The 25,357-nt window shown below is 37.8% G+C and overlaps 1 long non-coding RNA gene across 1 annotated transcript; it reads left to right on the plus strand.

The window, feature by feature from the left end:
• The first annotated feature begins 1,050 nt into the window (after positions 1 to 1,050).
• Positions 1,051 to 23,247, plus strand: LOC120869246. The gene is made up of 3 exons (XR_005722499.1): positions 1,051 to 1,340; positions 22,792 to 22,901; positions 23,014 to 23,247. It is a non-coding gene; the product is annotated as an uncharacterized LOC120869246 (long non-coding RNA).
• The last annotated feature ends 2,110 nt before the right edge of the window (positions 23,248 to 25,357 follow it).

Genomic DNA, 25,357 nt, shown 5'->3' on the forward strand with positions numbered 1-25,357 from the left:
CATTTTATGGAAGAATTCACTCCATGAATGGGGAAAAAAAAAACAAACAAACCCATATATATGCTAATTAAAGGATTTCCTTGTAGCTCGGACAGCAAAGAATCGGCCTGTCATCGAGGAGACCCAGGTTCTGTCCCTGGGTAGGGAAGATCCTCTGGAGAAGGGAATGTCAATCCACTCCCATATTCTTGCTTGAAGAATCCCATGGACCTAGGAGCCTGGTGGGTTATAGTCCATGGGGTTGCAAAGAATTGGACATGACTGAGCACCTAACATTCTCGCTTCACACTTTGAATAGCTGTGTTTATAGGAATTGAAGTAAAATGAACAAGAAGTTTGTTACACAACATTATAGTTTGCATGACTGACACTCAGGCTTGGGAGAATAATGCATTTCAATCTATTCTGACGTCTAAGACTGCTGAGATTTAAGTTCCTAGGTCCCATCCACTCATGGGCCGTATAACGTGACCTAAATATACCAGAATGATTTTATTTCTAAGTTTTATCTTGTTTGTGACCTAAATATACCAGAATGATTTTATTTCTAAGTTTTATCTTGTTTGTGCTATAATGCATAGGCAGTATTTGAATTGGTTTTCCCTAAAAAGAAACTGTTTTATATTATGATGACTAATCTTAGACCCTACTGATATTCCCAAAATCCCAATAAGGGAACAAGCTGGGAACAGCATTATTTTACCATCAGAATGGCCAAAACTATTTCAAACTCCAGCCTTTTGATGACTTCATAGATGCATAACAATGTGGCTGGTTTTACTAAAAACACCAGAAGAAACAGCCTTTTTCCTATTCAACCCCATTGCTGTAAGTACCTCATAAAAAAATTTAAAAAATGATTTTGTTAGCCTTGATGTTCAACTGTCAGAGACACTAAATTTACTACACAAACTAAATGTGTTGACTCTGGTTGCAAAAAAGTTTTCCTGTTAATAAGATTTGTTTTTCAAAAAAGGCATCTGGACAGTTCATTTGAATGGCCACAAGAGAGCAGTAAGAAATTAAAGCTTACGAAGATGACTCACGGTCACACTTTCTGTGTATGTGCTCTGCTATTAGGAAGACTCGAAAGACAGACCTATTTCTATTTGTTCTTAAGCTTAGAAATACAGTTTAGAATTTCTTAATTTTTTAAAACCCTTTAAGAAGGACAATATAAATAGCATTTGCTGAAATTTACTGAAAAGAACCTTGAGCTAGGGCTTTTCTGAACCTCAAGTTCATGTGTGGAAATAGAAGACAGTAATCACTCTGGGCAAAGGGACCTCTTGAGCAGTCATCCAGCCCATCCCTTCGGATTATTCAAGCCTGACAGAAAGGTATGTAACTCATTTACAAAGTCCCTCAGAAGGAGATACCAGCATCCTGTTCTAGAACATGGTCATCCCTTTAAAACATTACCTATGAGAAACTGTATTTTTACGTGTAATCCTGTTTCCTCATGTTGTAATTTAGCTACTACTTTAATAATATCTAGGCAGACAGTGGATGTTTGCACAAGACCTGTCCCTTTTTCTGTATGTGCCCAGTCCTTTTCTGCACGTACAAACTTTGCCACTTTTTACTTGGAATTTTGAATACTGTGAATTCACAAAATAAATTTAAAAATTGAGAATTTGCAAAATGACCAACAATAGCCCCAATATATGAGACATTAAGAATCAGTCTCGGAAAAAGATTAAGAGCCAGTAGAAGAATAGACAAAGGACAGGAATGGGCAATTCACAAAAAGCAGACTCTCAGCTAGTCAGTAAACAATGATCCATGCTTAACAGTAAACAAAGGAATGTAAATTAAAATGGGGTACCTTTTTATTATTAGATAAGCATAGGTTTAAAAGAATTGTAACGTCCAGTGTTAGCAAGAGAGAACAACCGCTAATAAACACAGGGGCATTTGTTGGAACAACTTTCCTGAGGGCAGTTTGGAAATATATATAAAAAACTTTTAAAAAAATGAATTTTCTCTAACCTAGCAATTCGGCTGAAAGGAATTGAGTCTATAGAAACATTCAAGCAAATACAAGCATAGAGTGTAATAGTAAAAAGAATTGGGAAAATAAAAACTTAAATTGTCTCAGAAGGAGAATTGATTAAATAAATTAAGGTATACCCACACAAAAAGACTACTTTGCAAATCATTAAAAATACTGCACATATATATTTATTGATACTGAAAACCATTGTTATATTTTAAAATAAGATTGAAAACAGCAGGGCATGATTTCATATAAGAAGTAATTGTGAATGACTACATAGAAGAATGTCTGGATGATATACACCAAATAACAATTATCTGTGGGTAATGGCTCAGATTTCTGTCTTTTTCCCATAGACATTCTTATAGAGTCTGCATTTGTGTTTGTTTTAAATCAATTATATGTCGCTTATAAAATTTGTAAATACACAATCTTCCTTAGCCCATGTCAGTGACCTGACATGCAAACTATTTCATCTTTTTCTGGATGTTCTAAATGATCACATTCTCATTGATTTTGAAATCCATATTCAACCTACAATTAAGATAATGGAATATCTTTTGAAAGGGATTTTACTGAATTTGGCTTCTGTGTAGCTGAAGATCTCTGATAAAAGGATAACTTTCCACTTTCTGCAGATTTGGAAAGAAGACTAGGTTTCCTACTATAAGCCACTGGCAATTCTTCATTTTCCTCCCAGTTTAAACTATCTTTTGATTTCTAAAACTATCGACTACTGACTACCCGCTATGAACCTAGTACTAGATTAGACCTCATGACAAGCTGCAAGATAAGTATTAGCCTCAATTTAAGATGGCACACAGGCTCGAAGAGGCTCAGTACAGCCTGTGAGGCTGAATGGTGTAGTGGAAGAAGGAGGATCACCCCTACACTCTTTAGGAACCACAATTTTGCTTTTTTTTTTTTTTTTTTTAACATGAAGGGGGCCTTTTTTCCTAACTGCTCACTTTTTTCTTCGGACATGTTTCCTTAACCATTTGAAGCTCATTTTCCTTCTACCCCTGCCCTGAACTCTTTCAGATTGAAAAAAGAAAAAAGAAACACAAGAAAGTCTGAGATGCCTTTCAAAGTTTTATAATTTTCTCCCTGCCTTTACTTGCAGAAATTGAGAGTTGGGCTGTGAGGGTGGGTACAAGGCAAAGCCCAGTGGGCCCGTTCAGAGTCCCCCTCCTCAACTTAGCACCAATGGTCTGAATCACCCTGAGATAACTGCCCGCTTGTTGTACTTTATGGTTTCCGTTTACAAAATCAGAACAGGTTTTGTTGTCACCCTCCTTGGTCAGTTACAACTCCACCCCTCTTAAAAATGTATTTTCTCCTTCTTAGAAAAATCTAAAGAATGTATCATGGCGATGTAAAATCAGAAAAGAAAGTAAGTGCGTCTGCTTTATCCATCACATCTGAAAATGTCTCTAGCTGCCAATCAAAGTGTGTCAATAGCCAGTGCTTTTAAATACCCTCCACTCTGTGGTTCATGGGATGACTTAGCAGCAGGACATTGAAGTTTGGGCTACACAGTGCAGACAGCTTTGCCATCAATGATGAGTAAATGCACTAGTCATTTCCAGTCTCCCTTCTGGCTACCTTTGAAAAGGAATTACTTCACCATGCCCTGACCATTACCCTCTTGGGTAAAGAGGTTTTTTGAACTTTGGAGGATCTGCTGACTCTTACCAGTCTCTCCCTACCCTTTTTCTTTCCTATTCCCTGAACACTGTTCTCTTTCCACACCCAGGCTTTTTGTTTATGCATGCTTTTAAACAATATGTTAAAAACAAGAAAATAAGTTTGAACTTTAAAACAAATCTGAAAGGAACCAACAGAGCAAAGACATTCAACAGTGAATGGGCAGCAAGGCAGAGACATAGGAGATGAAGGGAAGGGCTGTGGGTGGGGTCAGGGATTAGAAACATGGGTACTTCCTTTCCTATCAGCTCACCAAGTTAGGGTGAGTCATCTAACATTAATCTTTTCTGGAAAAGGGGATGTAAGGCTACTTCCTTAAAGAAATTTTATGTGAGCAGATACAGTAATATAGAAATACAAAACCTCTTTGAAAAATGTTCCCATAAAAACTCCATCTAGTCTTTTTATCTCTCAGCTTGCTTAGCCTTTACATGTTGGAGATCATGACAAGATACTTCACTGACATTAAAATAGGGGGAATGTTATCAGTCAATTTTTTTGAAACTTGGCTTTTTTAGTAGAGTTAATATGTTATACCGGAGAAGGCAATGGCAACCCACTCCAGTACTCTTGCCTGGAAAATCCCATGGACGGAGGAGCCTGGTAGGCTGCAGTCCATGGGGCACTAAGAGTCGGATATGACTGAGCATCTTCACTTTCACTTTTCACTTTCATGCATTGGAGAAGGAAATGGCAACCCATTCCAGTGTTCTTGCCTGTAGAATCCCAGGGACGGGGAAGCCTGATGGGCTGTTGTCTATAGGGTCGCACAGAGTCGGACACGACTGAGGCGACCTAGCAGCAGCAATATGTTATACAGCAAGTATGAGGTTGCTCAACTTAATTAAAATAAAATATCAGATTCCAATTGCACTAACATTCATGAAGTACTTAGCCTGTGTTGGATTCTCTCTCTAGGTACTAATAGAAACTAAATGAATGTAGGGCTCTGGCAAGAATTAAGGTAACTGTAGAATCTAGGGAATGAAAATTAATGGGCCCTCACGTAGCTGTAGCAGATTAAGACCTGTCCTGGGCTCTTTCTGGCTAGTGGGCTTAACTATTAATAAATTCAATGATTTGGTCATTCAACCATCCACCCAACAAAAAAGAACATCCAGTGACTCTTCCAGACCAGGCAGTGACCCACCAAAAATAAGATAAAGTCCCCCTTTTCAGGAAGCACATATTACTGTATAAGGAGACCAAAAATAAACACATAAGCCAATGAAACAATTAGAAAATACTAGAGAATAATGAGTATCCTGAAAGAGATAAGGTAGTTAAAGGAGAAACCCTAGGAGCATTCTTTTTTTTAGTTATTATTTTTTTAATTGGAGGATGATTGTGTTACCACGTTGTGTTGGTTTCTACTGTGCAACAGCCGTAAGTGCATATGTATGTATATCCCCACCCTCCTGCCCCTCCTTACACCCTACCCCCACATCCCAGCCCTCTAGGTCATCACAGGATGCCAATCTGGGCTCCCTCCCTGTGTTACACAGTAGTTTCCCACTTGCTATCCATTTTACTCATGGTAGTTTGTATACGTGTCAATGCTACTCTCTCAATTCGTCCCATCCTCTCCTTCCCTTGTGTCCACAAGCCCATTCTCTACATCTGCCTCTGTATTCTCGCCCTGAAAATAAGTTCATTAGTACCATTTTTCTAGTTTTCATACATATGCATTAACTTACGGCATTTTCTATTCTTTTTCTGACTCACTTTTTCTGATTCTGTAGAACAGGCTCTAGGTTCATCCATCTCATTAAAACTGACTCACATTCATTCTTTTTAATGGTTGAGTAATATTCTATTGTATTAATGTACCACAGCTTCTTTATCCATTCATCTGTCAATAGACATCTAGGTTGCTTCCATATTCTAGCTATTGTAAATAGTGCTGCAATGAACATTGTGGTATATGTGTCTCTTTGATTTGTGGTTTTCTCAGAGTATATACCCAATAATGGGATTGCTAGTTCTTGCCTGGAGAATCCCAGGGACGGGGGGAGCCTGGTGGGCTGCTGTCTATGGGGTCGCACAGAGTCGGACACGACTGAAGCACCTTAGCACCAGCAGCAGTTTAATTTTTAGTTTTTAAAGGAATCTCCAAACTGTCCTCCATAGTAGCTGTTCTTTAGATAAGGTGGCTCTGAGAAGAGTTGTTTGAGTTGGTGACATGATGAGTAAGTTGAGATCCAAAGGATGGCTGAGAAATCAGTACTGTGATGAGACAGAAAAAGAGTATTTCAAAAAGAGGGAACAACCAGTTGAAAGTCTTCAAGTTAGAACCAGGAATAAAGTCATTGTGAATAAAATACAGTGCACAAAGAGAAAGTACTAGTAACTGAAGCCAGGAAAATGATACAGCCTAGATTATGGCAACTTTTTGATGTCACAAAAAGGAGTTTGGATGTTGATCAGCATGTAACAAAAAGTCATTGGAGGATTTTAACAGGAGAAAGAAAAGATCTTACCTGTATTCATTTTTTAAAGAAAATTCAGACTCCTCTGTGAGGAATGGATTATAGGAGAGCACAAATGAAAAGAAGGAGACAAGTTAGGAAGCTTTATCAGTGAGCTTTCAGGTTTATATAGGCATATAAAGAAGCTTACATTGATTTATATAAGAAGCTGTGTAATTCATCCTTATAATAAAAAGATGGTGCCATGGACCAGATTCGCCATGTAATATTAGGACTTCTTATGGTACACCTAGAAGTCTTTGACAATGTTCCTTTGAAATATAATAATGGTCTCACCAAATGAACTTGGTGGTGACAGAATTAAAGCAGATGAAACCAGAACTCTGCACTAGAAAATCAGTTTCTCTTTGTGTTTGATTCATTTTTATTTTCTCCTCAAACTTAAAAGAACATTTTTACCAGAACTGATAATATGAATAATACTCACTCTGTGTTCACCTTCCTAAAGATGACCCCTTGGATTTCCAATCTCCCCAACCATTGCAAGCTAAGAAGAGGAAGGTAGGGTCAATAAGCTGCTGGTGCTAACATGGAAAATGAGAAATAGAGCTGCTAGCCGAGCATAGGTACTATGTCTGGACTTCAATAAGGCTGTAATCAGAACCACATTGCTTTGTAACAGGAAATCTGGGCTTCTAAGAACTGCAAAGTGGAGATTTACCAACTGACCTAATCATGCAAAGAAAACGTCAAACTGCAATAACAGATTTTTGTACTCCTGTCTGCTTAAAGAGCAGAGGTTGGGGCCCCTGCCCAGCACAGATCATGAGGCACACAATTATCCAGGCTCCATGTTTCAGTACAGAGTTTTGCTTAAATGTGCCAGATATTGTTAAAAATACAAAGAACCCTGTTCATAAACACCAGGCTTTCTACCGATCCAAAAGCACATGTTTATTTGTGTGGTCGGTGGCCTGCATATTTTAAGACTCATGTAAATAATAAAGTCAAACTACTTTAGTTGGTAAGAGTGAAATTGATGGCCCAATAATCAGACACATTTGTGGGTTGTTTTATCTGTACATACATTATTGATGAGAAATAGTGGCCGTAGACTTGTGAGAGACTTTATAAAAATACTCTTCAAAATTTACATCTTCCGTGGTGGCAAAGAATGGCCTTTCTTTTTTTTGCTTCAGAACACCAGTGGAAAACAGATATAATAATTTTTAAAACTTATAATGACTATTCATTAGCTACGCCTTAAGGAAAAAGAAATACAACAGTTTAAGGGTAATCAGACCTGGAATGGAAAGCTATCTAAGCATTAAATATAATCAGAATATTTGAATTATTTCTTCCTTACCTTAGGGAAGTAAAGTAAGAGACCGAAGTTCAGACCAAGATAATCGATTGTTGCCCCATATGAATCCTAACTAGAAAAAAAATAAAGTCAGGGAAGTCTTCAATATCACAGAATAAAGTGGCCAATCCTAATTAGCTTTAGAATGTTTAGATGCTTCCTTGAAATGCTTTCACATTTGTTTTCGACAAACAGATGTTCTTTTTGAAACCTAAGCTTTGATGGAGTAACCATTTTTATAGTATGCCACCCTACCCTCACTCTTCTGTCTATAGACACCTGTAGCCTCAAAACATGCTCACTGCAGAACTGAGTCCAAGCTAAGGTCATCACCAGTTGACAACCTTTTTTTTTTTTTGAAGTGCAAATAGAAAAATTAACATTCATTTTTAAAAGTTATATATGTATTTGTACATTGTCTATTTTTACATATTTCTTTTTCTCATACCAAGGCAGAGATTAAGTTACCATATAAATAACTCAAAATCACTTTCTGATTTTTGGCAAAGCATGGTTGGTCATTTGTGATCTTTGCAGCTTCATCTGGATGGTGGACTTTTTACTTTTTGCAAAACCAAGAGTTGCCATCTCCATTTGATCACAGCATACTTTCTCTCGGAGCCTGCCTGAGGCCTCACCACAGAGGGCACTGAGTAGTGGCTGCAGAGACATGAAAGCTAGTTAAGGGGACGGAACCTCCTTGCTCTTCCTGAGCCCTGTGCAAATGGAAGTGAGTTTTCTCGTAGAATAAACATATGAGAACCAGCATCTCTAGAGCCCATTCATGTCACACTTTCTTAATAAACCGCCAAAGAGAGAACTGAGGGAAAATCGCTAGGACTTCAGACAATCTGGACCTGGTGTTTTTTTTAAAAAAGGAGAGCAATGTAAAGGTAGTGCATTTGTGTCCCACTCATTTTATCTAAATAGGCTAACAGATACAGTCAATAACAAAATGGTCAAGATGGAAAAGCAAAGCGCTCAGTGAAATCAGGATCAAATTCCATATCCCCCAGCCTACCACGTTCTGACTGCCAAGCCACATGGTATATGATGGTTTTAAAGTGAACTACAACTTTCGTGGGGCAGCGGGGGTTGGTGTTGTTTTAAATTGTACTATTATGGGACAGCTGATTAAGGGGAGTCACAGAGCAGATCAGATATTCAGCTTTTGCCCTGAATGCACTGCACAGAGGTTCTTTTTAGGTATCAGAACTAATAACAACAAAAAGCAGGAAACAATACCTTTAGTAATTAAAAGGAAAAGAAAGAAAACTGCAGCTTTAGGTGTGCATTTAAAGAGTTACTTCTGACTCAAATTCTGCCTGATCATAGATCCAGAACAAAATTAAGCCAATATTTGATTGTTAACTAATGATGTGAGTTAAGAAATCTAAACCTTGCTTAGAGATAACTAGTATTTATAAAGATTTCATTTAGCATTCTATAATATAAATTATTTTAGTCTGTTCAGTATCTTTAAAAACACTCAAAATATACTGTTTAAAGCCTCAGGCTTAACAAGGTTAAACACACACTCTGGTAGGAAGAAAAATTGACTTACAAATTTGGAAATTTTCACTGAGTTATATGAAATAAGAAGCTAGTTATTTCCTGCTTACTAAAGGTGAACAATATGCTTTTTTCCAAATAATTACAGGGTCAACATCACCATTACTCAAGGAAAACATTTAGGATAAGTAACTTAAAAATATTAATATAAAAGTTAATTTTCAGAATATATGGTTATGATATTACTGAGTTATTTCCTAAATAATGAATAATACAGTTCATTATTCTATTTGAGATATCACGGTAATTTAGGTTCATCTAATATCCAAATCCCATAAATATGTTAGTAAGTATTATCTTCATGTCAGCCCAGGGAGCTACAACAATAGTTCTTACCATGAAAAGGGAGCTGAAGTAAAAATCAATTTAAATGAATTGAGGAGGAATGGTCCCATTTAAATAGTTATCAGTTACCACTTTCCCAAATGAGATTTTGAAGAATATCCTATTTTACTTGAATATTTATTCTCAAACAATTTGGATTACTTTCCTTTTTCTGTTACTGCGTTCACATTTCTAACCTAGAGATTAGGAAAAATAAATAATTTGCTTCTATGCCATTGTTCAGTTTTAGAATGATAAATGACCTACCTGGATAATGAGTGATTATTCATTTGTCAAGCATCTCCAGTGAACTTTATCCTAAATCTATGTAAGTATTGAGGGGCATTTGTGAAATAAACAAAGGGAAATAACAGAAAACAATAACTTGTCTTAATCTTGCAATATTTTATGAATGAGGGACTCTCCGGCTTAAGACTCGCAGTTTGGATTTACTTTTAAAAGTATTGAATCATGTTTTCATGTATATTCTACAAGTGGAACGGTGTTTCTTACTACTGAGTCATACTGTCTGCCAGAACTAGAAAGGATTCTTTATATTTGCTGTTTGTGTGTTTTAAGACTTCTAAATTTTCTTTCCCAAACCAATGGAAGCATACAAACGTTGCATTGTAAATGCACACAATGGTGTGAGCTAACCTGAAATAATATGACTGTTGTTGACTGTGATTCTTAAAAAAAAAATTTCCCCCAGCGGCTGCTCCTGACTCCAGTTTTGAAACATTATTTCCATGCATATCCATGAATTATTTCGAATTTCTGACTTTACAACTCTCTTTTTCTGCTGATTTTAACTCTGGTTTTGAACCATTGTCCTTAGAAAGATGAAGAATCTGTAAGACTGAGTTCCACACGAGCCCCCTATTTATGTAAAAAGGTTCTCCATAGGTGCTTTTACTTTCCAGATTGACTTTGTTGTTCAACAAAATGAACACATCATTCTTTAGAGTTTTACTATAAACCAATGTAAAATGAGAGTTTCTGTAGGTACAGAAACTACAAACATAATGGAAAACAAAAAAGAATAATTTTGCATTATGACAATTGTATCTGGAAGCAGAAAAGTCTCTAGCATTTATCAAATTATGAGTCATCAAAGATGACTGAGCTCTCAAAACCTTTCCTACCCATATTTTTCAAGTTAAAAACATTTTATTCTAGTATCTTTTTAAAAAATATCCAAACAGCTAGTTCAGAGAAGTATTGTTTTTGATATATGACAGTCAATTTTGTCAGCAAAGAAAAAGGATTAAACACTTGCTATCTAAAGGAAAAATTTTAAAATTAATCAACTGTCAGATTATTGCCATGAGGGTGATCACGTACAGGGTACATTTCCATACAAAGACCAGCCATCCTTGTATTTGGAGGAATGGCAACGTCATATGGGTGCAACAGCACTAAGAAGTCTGTAATGGAATCTGTCTTCAAACCTAGCTTTGTTTGTTTTCTCCTTTTACTCTTGCCTTTTCCCTTCTTCCCTCTCTTTTACTTATGTTCTATTGAAGTTTGGCATCTCACTGCTCAACTCAAATAGAGCATCTAGGACCAAGTAGGCTTTTCTATTTGATTTGAACTTTCATCCAGATCATTTGCATCCTATAGACACAACACCATTTTTCAAAATAAGATCTGGCATCTGCAGTTGAACTCCGCAGTTCAACTGCAGATGCCAAAAATGCAAGGTGCTATGATGGCGTTTTATAGTGTTTAGTGGAAAAACTCGTAAGTGGAATTCTTTCTCCATCAACTTTCTTACATTAAAAGGATCAATTTTTTAAAATAAACTCAGGTTTATGGAAGAATCATCAAACGCAAATGCTTGGTTCCTTAGGGCAAAGCGTCTCAGTTAAGACACATTTTTATAATTTGCCTCTATTCCAAACGTTTGATCATTTTACTATGTTTGAGGGAGTGAAAACTTTCTCTTCTGGTGCTTCTTGTAATTCCCCAATAAATGTTGTTTATAAAAATGGTAAACAAATATGATTGAATACATAAAATGGCCATTTAAGAATATAACCTAAAATAATCATTTTCAAAAGAATTTTAAGGTAGCAATATTGCAGATTTTTAATAAAAGACAGGTTTTGGAAGTTTGTCTTGATAGTCAAACTATGAAAAAGATATTCTAGTAATATCTTTAAAATTTTAATATTCCAGTAATACTTTAATAGTATACCATATTTAATAATCCCTGACAAATTAATACAACATAATACTATTAAATATCTCGGGAATTATTAAAATAATATATGTAGATTTCATTTTAAAATTACTGATAAATTTTAGTTTGCATTGCACTTTAAAGTCAACAAAAGGAATTCCATGTCACTTTAAAAATGAGTGTGGATATAAATATGAATTTTTTAAAGCATACAGACTAGTCCAGTGGTTTTGAAAATCATCTTAAGTATAGTTTTAACTTTACTTTTCTGTGTTGTCAATAGTATTAAAATAATTTAAACTGAAACTTGTTAAAGTAAAAAATTAACATTGTTACATAATGTAAGTTATCAATTCAAAAATATTTATTTGTAAAAGAAATGTTTATTTATAAGTTCCTTCTATTACAAAATAAAATAATATAATATTCTTAGGGAAATAATGACCTTTTTTTCTCAATAATGTAGATTTGTGTTCCCTCATTCCATGGTATAAGCACAAACAGGAAACAAGAAATACATTTTTCTAAACTAGTTTAAAATCTTTTTTCAAGAAGTGGAGCATACTTTGGATGTATGTTTCTCAGCTGTTTGTTTGTTTTTTAGACAGGATATAGCAGTAACTTCCTACAATTTTAACCCTTTTGAAAAACACACTTATTCAAAAAGTCTTAATGGCAAAAGATAAAAACAAGAATCACTGACACATTTATAGCAGGAAATTTGAAAACTTAAGTTTTGTGCTTTCTTTGCAAGGAAATTTTTATTTTTTTTCCCAAACACCTTTGCAAATAACATAGAGCTCATGATAAACAAGATGGGTCTTGCAAAAAAGATCACATGTTAAGTAGTTAACCCAAGGTGCAACATGCCCCACTTTTCCCTAAATTATTAGGAAACACTTTCAGAGTCAAGGAATAGCTTATTTATTTATATTTATACAATGTTTAAGAAATGATAACACACTTTTAGTCAAGAAATTACTTAAGTGAAATTATATGACTTGTGACTAACACTGCGTGCTTTTGTTTTTAAAAGGGAAAATAGACTTAAGTACATTGTTGGGATGTATTTATAGCACATTTTTATTGTTAGGTTATGCTTTCAGAGCTTTAGGAACATTTGAGAACAATAATCAGTGGTGTGTAATGGTATTGTTAGTGGAGTCCTTTCTATTGAATTTTCAAGATGTTGTAAAATGAGATTATGTGAGTAGCACCTCTGGACACTTTTTCCCATCATTGTGTTGGTATCAATCGCTGACTTCCACCATTTCTCCGGGTATTAAATAGAGACACTGTTTCCCACTGCCTTGATTGGAGGGTTTATAATACATGACAGAACTGATAACCCTACTGAGATTAAGCATTGTAACCTTATGAAAGCTAAATGAAACCTTCAGCTACAGAGAGCGTCTCCAAGACAGATCTCAGAAGGTATAAGAAATTTTACTTCCATCACTTATTCTGACAAAGCACTTATCCACATAAGCATATCCAATCCAGAAAGATAGTGAGAAACCCTGCCTTCTTCAGCTTCAGCCACAGACTGGCAGCTCTACTACTGCTGAGCCAACCTTTGTCAGATGCAGACACTATAATACCTCATTGCAGAAAGTGCGGCATGCTTGCATGTCCCTTAGTGCACACGGACAGACTGCCAGTGCACAGCAGATCAGTTTGCAATTGGGAGGGCTCGGCAGGGCTGGAAATTGAAGTATGTATGAAAAACGGTGTCTATTCCTGGCATTGCCTCTGGAGTCATCTGTAACTATGGAAAAAGCCTTCTCACAAAATTTGCCTGTTTCCCCCATGGACACACCCACAAACACAAAGAAAATGAAATTTAACAATCGGTCATTGACTCTCCTCCATAAGGATCAGTGGAGTCAGATAGTAACCTATCATCTAATCTGTATACCAGTTTGTGAGGCCTGGCTGTAGAGACCAATATAGCTACATCCAGTCACTGGCACTGTAAACAGTTTTGTTACATTTATCATTCTCATTGGTTATGGGCAATCCCCCATGACCAAAGTACAGAAATTGCATACCCTTTACTCACCTGTCTCCAGACTTTTAAAAAAGCAGCTATCTCAAGAAAGCCTTGGAGAGTGCCTTGTTTAGCAGAGAACTGCTACCTAGAACTGAAATGCTTATAAATCTTTCCACCTCTCATTTGTTGTCCTTACTTAGGCTGATCCCTCTTTCATGTCCACCCAATCCACCTAGTGTTCTCATTGACTTAGAAGCTTATCCCCACCCAACTTTCAACTTCCATGAAGTGTTGCCTGGATTCTGGCTCAGAACTCCCCTTTTCTCTCTCAATCTGTATGTTTTACAGTTCATTTCAACAGGGAACTATCAATTGACCCATTGGAAAGAATATAAGCTAAGGCTTGAGTAGCTGGTGACAATTTAATGTTGTAGAAAGCTTTTTTAGGTGATCAGTTGACAGTGCCTTAATCCAAAGGAATTGTTTTTTTCAGTATTTTTTCTAGATGTTTATTTATGTTTTAAAAAATCTCAGATACAGACATTTTCTGAAAGGAGCTTTTAGTTAACTGCAAAGTTACAGTGGATTGTGATAGTCTAATGCTACTCTGAGCTTGTCAAATAAATGATACACAAAGCCTTTCATTTAATTCTGGACTCCTTATTCTAAAATGATTGACAAATCATAAGGTATTCAGATAAGCATGACAGAATAGGAGTTCAGTTCAGTTCAGTAGCTCAGTCATGTCTGACTCTTTGTGACCCCATGAACTGCAGCATGCCAGGCCTCCCCGTCCATCACCAACTCCCGGAGCTTATTCAAACTCATGTCCATTGAGTCAGTGATGCCATTCAACCATCTCATCCTCTGTTGGCCCCTTTGCCTCCCACCTTCAATTTTTCCCAGCATCAGGGTCTTTTCAAATGAGTTAGCTCTTCATATCAGGTGGCCAAAGTATTGGAGTTTCAGCTTCAGCATCAGTCCTTCCAATGAACATTCAGGACTGATCTCCTTTAGGATGGACTGGTTGGATCTCTTTGCAGTCCAAGGGACTCTCAAGAGTCTTCTCCAACACCACGGTTCAAAAGTATCAATTCTTCGGCACTTAGCTTTCTTTATAGTCCAACTCTCACATCCATACATGACCACTGGAAAAACCACTTTGACTAGACGGACCTCTGTGGCAAAGTAATGTCTCTGTTACTTAACATGCTATCTAGGTTGGTCATAGCTTTTCTTCCAAGGAGCAGGCGTCTGTTAATTTCATGGCTGCAGCCACCATCTGCAGTGTTTTGGAGCCCCAAAAGTAAAGTATGCCACTGTTTCCACTGTTTCCCCATCTATTTGCCATGAAGTGATGGGATCAGATGCCATGATCTTAGTTTTCTGAATGTTGAGCTTTAAGCCAACTTTTTCACTCTTTCACTTTCATCAAGAGGCTCTTTAGTTCTTCTTCACTTTCTGCCATAAGGGTAGTGTTATCTGCATATCTGAGGTTATTGATATTTCTCCCAGCAATCTTGATTCCCAGCTTGTGCTTTATCCAGCCCAGCGTTTCTCATGATGTACTCTGCATATTAGTTAAATAAGCAGAATAGGAGAGAGGTCTGAAAATCAAATCACATTAAGACAATGAAAGTAACTACAGATGTTTTATGTTGAGAAATCTTTCAGATGAGACACCCTCATGATCTTCAGTGGACAGGGTTATAGCAAGAGGAATTAGACTTATTCAGCATGGTTCCCAAGAACTCCATGTTACAGAAAGAAAGATGCAGCTCTATGTATAGAAGAAAACTATCCAACGGATCTGTTAAAAATGAAAATCTTCTTTATGAAAATATCTGAGACAAGCATCAAATGACTGCAATTAACAAAATCTTGTTCTCAGTCATTCAGTCGTGTTTGACTCTTCAACCATGTGGACTGTAACCCACAAGGCTCCTCTGTCCATGGGATTTTTCAGGCAAGAATGCGAGAGTGTTTGCCATTTCCTCCTCCAGGGCATCTTCCTGACCCAGAGATCAAACCTACATTTCCTATGTCTCCTGCGTTGGCGGGCAGATTCCTTACTACTGAGCCACTTGGGAAACTCCTAACAAAATATTACTCTAGAATAATTTTTAAATAGATTATTGAGACGGAAAAAAAAAGAATAAGGAGACACTTACAGAATGCAACTGTAGGCAGTGCGGTCAAGCTTCCTAGAAATCTCCTCTCCCTGTCTCTTCCTCTTGGGAATCACACAGACTCATCTTTCTCTTTTTCTCTTAAACCTGCTACATTCTTCTCTCTGCAGAATGAATTGATCCTCAGAAATTCCTGGTTTCTGTGCTTCCACAGTTTCAACTTGCATGTGGCTCTGATTTGCCATAGCAACAACTCTATTATCATCGCCATTTTCCTTAGCGTTCTAGAACCCTACAGCATCTTTCTTCCATTTCTAGGTTTTATGGTTCAAATTCTTCCAACAAGATTTTGATGGATCCTTTTGAGTCCAGTTTCCCACAGATGATTCAGTGCTGGGACAAGGGGCAGATTCTTTTAGAAGAGTATAAGGGAGAAACAGTCACTAGAACTGTTCTAGTCATCTAGAACATGATAGTGAGTTCTCTCCTTCTGGAAGGGGAGCAGAGACTAAACGATCATCCTTGGCATTAAAATCATCTTGAAAGTGAAAGTGTAAGTGTTAGTTGCTCAGTCTTGTCCGACTCTTTGGGACCCCATGGACCGTACTGTAAATTACGAGGCTCCTCTTTCAATGGGATTTCCCAGGCAAGAATACTGGAGTGGGTTGCCATTGCCTTCTCCAGGGTATCTTCCTGACCCAAGGATCAAACTCGGGTCTCCTGCACTGCAGGCAGGTTCTTTACCTTAGTCCACTATTATGTCCACTATTAACATCACCTTAGTCAAAGTCACCATTGTCTCTCATTTGAAATATTTCAAATGTCCAATTTGCATTCCAAGATGATTCTCAACTCATTTCCACATTGCAGCTAGAGCAATTTTTCCAACCAGTTCTAGCATGTTATCATGTTTAAACAAGACTTATCAGACTAATTTCAAAATCAAATATCCTTTAAGAATCCACACAGTCTGGGTCTTGCCAGCCTCTCTGGCCTCATCATATACTTTGCTCCTTGCTCTCAGTGCTTGGACCATACATTTCACTTTCAAAAATGAAAATTTACCAAGTTTCCTATCACCTCAATACTTTTAAACTTGTGACATCCTGTACCGGAACATTTGGTTCTATCTTTAGGTTAGTTAACTTCAACTGAGCCTTTACATCTCAAATTAAGTATCATGTCTTCAGAGAGGTCAGCCCCGTGAATGTTTGCTCCCATGGCACACAGTTATCATTCTTGCAAATTTCAACCCAGTTGAATTCTTTAGTTCAATGTGTGTCTTTCCCACCAGAGTATAAAATCAATGGGAACACCTCCTAATGTCCAGTGAGGTCCATGGTTTACATAAATTATAACTCAATAAATATTGTGGAGAAAATGAATCATTGGAGAGATCTAGGTCTAATACCAAGTATTCTGAAGATGTGAAATTATTTATTATTTCTAGGAAGCTTGACTGCACTGCCTGCAATATCTGATTGCATTTCCAGAGATGATGAAAATTTGACACATCTTAAAAACCTATAAACATAATTAGAAAAAGCAAGACACTTTGTGAAAACTTATGAAATCAAAAGTATATTTTAAAAGGTATTGTTATTTCTCCACGCAGAAGGAAAACAATAAAAATTTTATGTGGGTTATTGTTTGGTGTAAATAAGCTTTGGAACAAAGAAATTTCAGACAAGCAGGAAAAATACCAGATTTTAATTCTTTCAAGGAATTCTTATTTCAAGTACCTAACATATGCTAGGAACTATTCCAGATATTTTTAAAAAGCAGGGCGAAAAAAATAGAAATTAATCCATGCCCTTCGGGAGTTTATATTCTAGTAGAAAAGCACTGTTAATAAGATACACAAAAATATTAAAAAAAATTAAAATAGCGAGGTGTTCACCTAGACTTGGCCGATATTTTAAAACTTAAATATTTCGGAAGTTGACCCATAAAACATTAGTGTTTTCTCTCCTATCCATTAATCTCCTAGGGAATCCTCTAGATGTTGCATAGAGATATAAGAAAAAGACTTTAAATAAATATTGAAACACAGACAGATGTAACTTCTTTGGTAGATTTGCAATTCATAGATTTATGTCTAAATAAATTATGTAAATATTATTTGAACTTGGATAACTTAAATATTTCAAAGTAACAAAAGGCTAAGATTCTTATGCATCACATACTAAAAATTCTATCCAAAAGATTTACAAAAAATAAGTTAATTTTAGTGAGTCTGCCCCTTTTTGCTCCCTCTAACACCCAGCAAGATAGCAGAGAGATTATGGAAAGAACAAGATTCCTAATAGTCCCCGGATCAGATTGGTCATGGGGATACGTGAGAATCTAGATGCCAAGAGTAGAAAAGAAAACGGGAAAAAAAAAATTGATATGGTATCTCTTTTAATACCTTTTGTTTTAATTCCAAGGGATTCTTTGTTGGTGCAAGGCAAACAATAGACTCTGTAAGAGCAAAGTTCACAGCACAATAGAGGCTCCAAAATGGATGTCAATGCAAAAGGAAATTGGGCCACTTAGAAAACAGAATGTTGCCTTTCATCTTAAAAATCCAAGCCAAATTTAACTCAGAGAAGACAATTCTGAGCTTAATAGAGGTCTGTGGCTTCTGTCATTGGTTCACTTAGAACTCACATATATGTCCAACAGAGATCATCAATGCAATATCTGATAACACTAAGAAGTCATTCATTCATTTGATAAATATGTATTCACGCCTACTGTATATTAGGTACAATTTTAGGCGCTAAAGATAAAGAATGAAATAAAACAAACTCTGTCCTTACACAGAGTACAATCTAGAAGATAAACATACAGACAATAAATAGATATATGTCTAATATAATGTCAGATAGTGATAGTGCTATAATTGGAAATGTAACAATGTAAGGTGATAGTGAATAATTGGAAGTGGTCTTTAAGATAAGACGAACACATATGACTTGTCTGTTAAGGTGACATTTATGCTACAGAGGAGTGAATCAGGAGAAGCAGATCCAAGGAGGACTGTAGGGAGGGAGCTGGGCCACTGTGGACCATAATAGGATATAGTGGTGGCTTGGAGAAGAGTAATAGGAGGTGGTAAAAACAGTCAAACTCAGCAGAAAGAGAAAGAGAGGAGATATTATCTACCTACTCAGGCTCACAAATAGAGTTTTGGTGCTAGATCACCAGTAAACATTGAAGATTCCATCAAAGATGATAAAGAGAGCATCAGTGATACTTGTAGTACTGGTGCAATTGTTAAAATGCTCTCTGGTAGTGACCATGGAACTGTGCTTCCTGATAACAACATGGGTAATAGGAGCCAAAATAATAATAGAAGCAAGGTAGGAACAGTTATTATAGTAAGTACCAATGTCGGTGAGGCAGGTAAGAGAGCATCTAATATTTATTGACATACTTGCTTTAGACCTTTTGCAACTGAATGGTTGGAACCTCAGGTCTGCACAAGGCAAAGCATGGATCCTGGAGGATTAATAACAGACTATTAAAATCTCAACCTGAAAATCTATTAAAATCTCAATCCTGAAAGATGATGCTGTGAAAGTGCTGCACTCAATATGCCAGCAAATTTGGAAAACTCAGCAGTGGCCATAGGACTGGAAAAGGTCAGTTTTCATTCCAATCCCAAAGAAAGGCAATGCCAAAGAATGCTCAAACTACTGCACAATTGCACTCATCTCACACGCTAGTAAGGTAATGCTCAAAATTCTCCAAGCCAGGCTTCAGCAGTATGTGAACCGTGAACTTCCAGATGTTCAAGCTGGTTTTAGAAAAGGCAGAGGAACCAGAGATCAAATTGCCAACACGGAAAAAGCAAGAGAGTTCCAGAAAAACATCTATTTCTGCTTTCTTGACTATGCCAAAGACTTTGGGTGGATCACAAGAAACTGTGGAAAATTTTGAAAGAGATGGGAATACCAGAGCACCTGACCTGCCTCTTGAGAAACCTGTATGCAAGCCAGGAAGCAACAGTTAGAACTGGACATGGAACAACAGACTGGTTCCAAATAGGAAAAGGAGTACGTCAAGCCTGTCTATTGTCACCCCGCTTATTTAACTTCTGCGCAGAGTACATCTTGAGAAACGCTCAACTGGAAGAAACACAAGCTGGAATCAAGCTTGCTGGGAGAAATATCAATAACCTCAGATATGCAGATGACACCACCCCTATGGCAGAAAGTGAAGAGGAACCAAAGAGCCTCTTGATGAAAGTGAAAGAGGAGAGTGAAAAAGTTGGCTTAAAGCTCAACATGCAGAAAACTAAGATCCTGGCATTTGGTCCCATCACTTCATGGGAAATGGGGAAACAGTGGAAACAGTGTCAGACTTTATTTTTGGGGGCTCCAAAATCACTGCAGATGGTGACTGCAGCCATGAAATTAAAAGACGCTTACTCCTTGGAAGGAAAGTTATGACCAACCTAGATAGCATATTCAAAAGCAGAGACATTACTTTGCCAACAAAGTTCCGTCTAGTCAAGGCTATGGTTTTTCCAGTGGTCATGTATGGATGTGAGAGTTGGACTGTGAAGAAAGCTGAGCACAAAAGAACTGATGCGTTCGAACTGTGGTGTTGGAGAAGACTCTTGAGAGTCCCTTGGACTGCAAGGAGATCCAACCAGTCCATTCTGAAGGAGATCAGCCCTGGGATTTCTTTGGAAGGAATGATGCTAAAGCTGAAACTCCAGTACTTTGGCCACCTCATGTGAAGAGTTGACTCACTGGAAAAGACTCTGATGCTGGGAAGGATTGGGAGCAGGAGGAGAAGGGGATGACAGAGGATGAGATGGCTGGATGGCATCACTGACTCAATGGACGTTAGTCTGAGTGAACTCTGGGAGATGGTGATGGACAGGGAGGCCTGGCGTGCTTCGATTCATGGGATCGCAAAGAGTCGGACACGACTGAGTGACTGAACTGAACTGAACTGAAAATCTCAACCAAGTACTAGCCCCTCTTGTAGCTGCCATGCTTGGTATAGTAACTTTGTTAGAGCAGATTAATAAAGACTCAGGTGACTGAATATGATCACTGATTGGATTAAGTGCATTCTTTTCTAATTGTAGCAGAATGGAATATGAGGAACAGTTCACAATCACTTGAGACAGACAATGGCATATATGTCTTATCTTGTCCTCAAGGTTCTTTCACTCCCTGTCAAAGGATCATCCAAAAACCTATACCACATAGATATTCTGCAGAAAATCAGGTTGGTCCAATATCTTGATAATGTCATGTTAATTAGACAGAATGACCCAGAAGTGGCAAGTATATTGGAGATCTTGTTGAGACACATGCATTCCAGGTTAGAAATAAACCCGAAGAAGATTCAGAGATGAGCCAGTCACTAAAGATCTTTGATATGCAGTGGTCTTGGACTTGTCAGTGCTTCCCATCAGGTGGATTCTTCGATGGATTAACTAAAACTTTATACAGGCCAACAATGAATGACAGCTACTGAAAAAAATCAGAGATAGGAAATTTTCCTAACAAGAAGAGCTTTTGGCTTTAAATTCAGTTATTTTGTTCCCCAGGCCACCCACTTTGGATAAAATGATTAGTTCAGTTAGAATGTATACAGCCTTGTAATTAATTGGATTGGTGTTTCTGAATCCTGATAGAGAAAAGATTGGCAGGTGAGGGGTAGCGAAGTTTAGGAAAAAGGAATGTATATGTGCTCAGTTGCTCAGCCATTGTGACCCCATACTCTGTAACCCATCAGGCTCTTCTGTCCATAGCATTATCCTGGCAAGAATACTGGAGTGGATTGCCATTTCCTTCTCTAGAGGGTCTTCCTGATCCGTATGGATGGCTTAATATGAGTGGTCATGAAATATGAAGATGTTTGTATCACATAATGTCTCTCACATGACAGCAGTTGCCAGAGAAGAGGCCTTAAATAACAAAATAGAAAAAATTACTCAATAGTTGACATCACCCTTCCTGTCATTGGAAGCCCCCATTCTTGCACAATACATGCAGGAATAGAATAACCTCATGGGAGGAATGGAAATTTTGCACTGGATCTAAAGCACAAGCTAGCTCTCCTTCACTGAAGCTGATCTAGCTACCACCACTGCCAAATGCCTGAAACAGTCATCACTGAGTCCTCTATATGGTAATTCTTCAAGTAAAGCAATTTTGGAGAAGTTGATGATAATATTGGACCACTTCTACCTATATTCCACATGTATTCTTAGTATAGAGTTGCCTTTTTTTGCTTAAGGGCTTCAACTAGCACCATTAGCAGAGGGTGTGCAGACTTTCACTATTAATACAGGAATACTAACAATACAACACTCCATAAGACTAAGAAATCCTCTACAGCAAAGGAAGTGTTGTGCTGGGCACAAGACCATTGAATCCATTGGGCGTATCTCATGCTGCACCACTTAACTGGCCTGACAGAATAATGGAAGAATATAGTGAAGGGGCCAGCTAAGAAATTATACATTCAATCTACAGAGTACCTGAGTCCAGGACCCAGGAAGTATAAATGAGTGGTGCCACTACCATAATTCCCATTGACTTGAGGAATTTGTACTTCCCCTACTTGCCTGTTTAGAGATGTTGATTCCCAGAAGGAAATGCTTTCAGTGGGGAACATTATATTAAACTTTAAGCCATGTCTGCTTTCTAGTCACTTTGTTAAGAGCAAGGAAAGAGATGACTATGCTAGCAGGGATGATTAGCCTTGATTATCAAGGAAGGGAGATTTGCCATTACACAAAGGAGGCAAGGAACAATGTGTTTGGTACGCATGTGATTTACCTCAGTGTTTCTTGATACTTCCTCACCAATACTGACAGTAAATGGAGAAGTGAAGCAGCACAGACCGAGAAAGGCATGGTGACCTTGAGATCAGACCTCTGAGAGATGAGAGTCTGGGTTATGCCCAGAAGGTAAGTCACCTCGACCAGCATATGAACTAACCAAGGGAAATTTAAAATCTGTGATAGAGATGGGAGACAATGAATATCTGTTGGAGCCTCAATAGCAGCTATAGCAGTAGCAGCTATGGCTAACTGCTATCTTGTTAGCTGTCTTGCTAACATTTTTCTTTTAAGTTTCTCCAGGTAAATATGTCTATCAGGATCATGAAGGAGCTTCTCCTAGAAAGTGGATCTGAGCTATGCCAAGAGTGGAGCTAAGCCATCCTATCTCTATGGATGCTGGGGTATGCTATGCATATTTTCCTGCTTCAGTATTAATCACTCAGTCTGTCACCTACTGGAAATTGCCCTCAGATGAAAGGAGTCAACTTATCCAAGACTATGCTCCCTTTCCAGGATCAGCCCTCCTCCAATGACTGGTTGATGCTCAGCACAAAGGACCAGCACCTTGACACAATTTGGGATAATTCTAAAGGCCATCTCAGCTTCAAAGAATTCCATAAAGTGGGTTGAGATCTTCATTGTAACTGTATCATAGTGCCACCTCTCTCTCCCCTCTCCAGTCATACCTCCTTCACTACCAAAGGTATTGTTTCCAAGAACACTCCTAATAAATTTCCTACAAACAAATCTCCAGTTCAAAGTCTTTCTTAACGATCCCAATCTACACCACAGGATGAGGTATTACTTATTATTAGGTGCTTAGTATACTTTAATTTTATTCCTGCCCCCCAAAACCTGCAAAGTTTATATTAAACTTTAAGTTTATATTAAACCCAGGGGACGTGGGTTCAATCCCTGGTCCAGGAAGACTCCACATACTGCAAGTCAGCTAAGCCAATGAGCCTCAGCTACAAATCTATGTGCCCTAGAACCCATGCTCTGCTACAGGAGAAGCCACTGCACTGCAATGAGAAGATTATGCACCTCAGCTAGAGAGTTGCACCTGCTCACAGCAACTAGAGAAAGCCTAAGTGCATCAGTGAAGACCCAGAGCAGCCAAAAATAAAATTAGTTAAATAATTAATTAAAAGATAATAAAGTCAACCCATTACAGTTGAGGAAAGTGAGACTTAGAAAAGTTGAATGCCTTACCCACTATTGCACCATCTATAACTGGTGGAGTCAAGGTCTGAACCTGATAAACAAACTTCTTAAGCCTGTGCAAAATATCATGAAAGGTTGAGTATTCCTGTCAGGGGCAATTATGTGAACAAAGATAGAGATAAATAGATAGATGATAAATTAGATAGATAAAGATGAAATATAGAGTATTTTATTAAGGGTAGTAGTGAATGGTGGCCAGTGATTGGTGATGTGAGTAGCAGTAGGAAGAAATAAGTTAGAAAAAGAAGAGCTCAAATTTGAATAAGCCAAGAATGCCAGAGCAGACATGGGCTTACCCAATAATTGAAACAGTTTTATAAAATTCTCAAATGAATGCTCTTATCTCCCCAAAGAAAAAAACAAAAACAGTTCAGTTCAGTCGCTCAGGTGTGTTTGAATCTTTGTGACCCCGTGAACTGCAGCACACCAGGCCTCCCTGTCCATCACCAACTCCCGGAGTCTACCCAAACCCAAGTCCATTGAGTCAGTGATGCCATCCAATCATCTCATCCTCTGTTGTCCCCTTCTCCTCCTGCCCTCAATCTTTCCCAGCATCAGGGTCTTTTCCAATGAGTCAGCTCTTCTCATCAGGTGGCCAAAGTATTGGAGTTTCAGTTTCAACATCAGTCCTACCAATGAACATCCAGGACTGATTGATTTCCTTTAGGATGGACTGGTTAGATCTCCTTGCAGTCCAAGGGACTCTCAAGAGTCTTCTCCAATACCACAGTTCAAAAGCATCAGTTCTTCAGTGCTCAGCTTTCTTTATAGTCCAACTCTCAGATCCACACATGACCACTGAAAAAACCATAGCCTTGACTAGAAGGACCTTTGTTGACAAAGTAATGTCTCTGCTTTTTAATATGCTGTCTAGGTTGGTCATAACAACAACGACAACAAAGATATGGCTTCTTGACAGGCGAAAGTTAATGGAAACTTTACAGTCACCCACTTAATTCTGTTCTATCTTTGCCCCGTATGAGAAAAACCAGGGGTGGAAGGAGAAGTGGATGGCAATAGCATAAAAAAAAAATCCCAGACGCCCCTCTTCAGGCCTTCTGGGGTGAAGGTGCCAGTCGTGGAATGCTACACTCCCGGCCTCCTGTGTTTATTCAGCCCTGGGGCTGAGGTTTGCCTTGGAGTTGTAACCTTTATAAGGGGTTTGCTTAATGACAGAATTATTCAGCTGCATACCTCACCCCAATTAGAAAAAGGCTGTTTGGATTCTAATTGGCCTTGACACAAGTCTGCTTAAAGAGATTCCCCAAGAATTATAGAGCTACTTTCAGAGTTTGACTTGGCTGGGAGTATGAAATGTAACACGGTTTTTTGAATTTTCTGCACTTACCATGAAACGACCAAGCCACAGGTATCAAACATGCTTTGTTTTTGTCTTATAATCACATTACAAATTGAACATTTCCACATGTGCAAGTTGGCAAATCTAAAATGAATGATTATGAAGATTGTAATTAAATATATCAGGTATATATGGCCTACATATTTTCACTCACACAAAAGTGTATTTTCTTGAGTCCCTAGACATCCAGATATAGTGTGTTTATAGGATGTAAAACCATCATCCTATATATACACCAAAAATGTATATTTTTAAACAGTTATCACCAGGTCA

Source organism: Oryx dammah, unplaced genomic scaffold, assembly GCF_014754425.2.
Source record: "Oryx dammah isolate SB20612 unplaced genomic scaffold, SCBI_Odam_1.1 HiC_scaffold_2, whole genome shotgun sequence".
NCBI lineage: Eukaryota > Metazoa > Chordata > Mammalia > Artiodactyla > Bovidae > Oryx > Oryx dammah.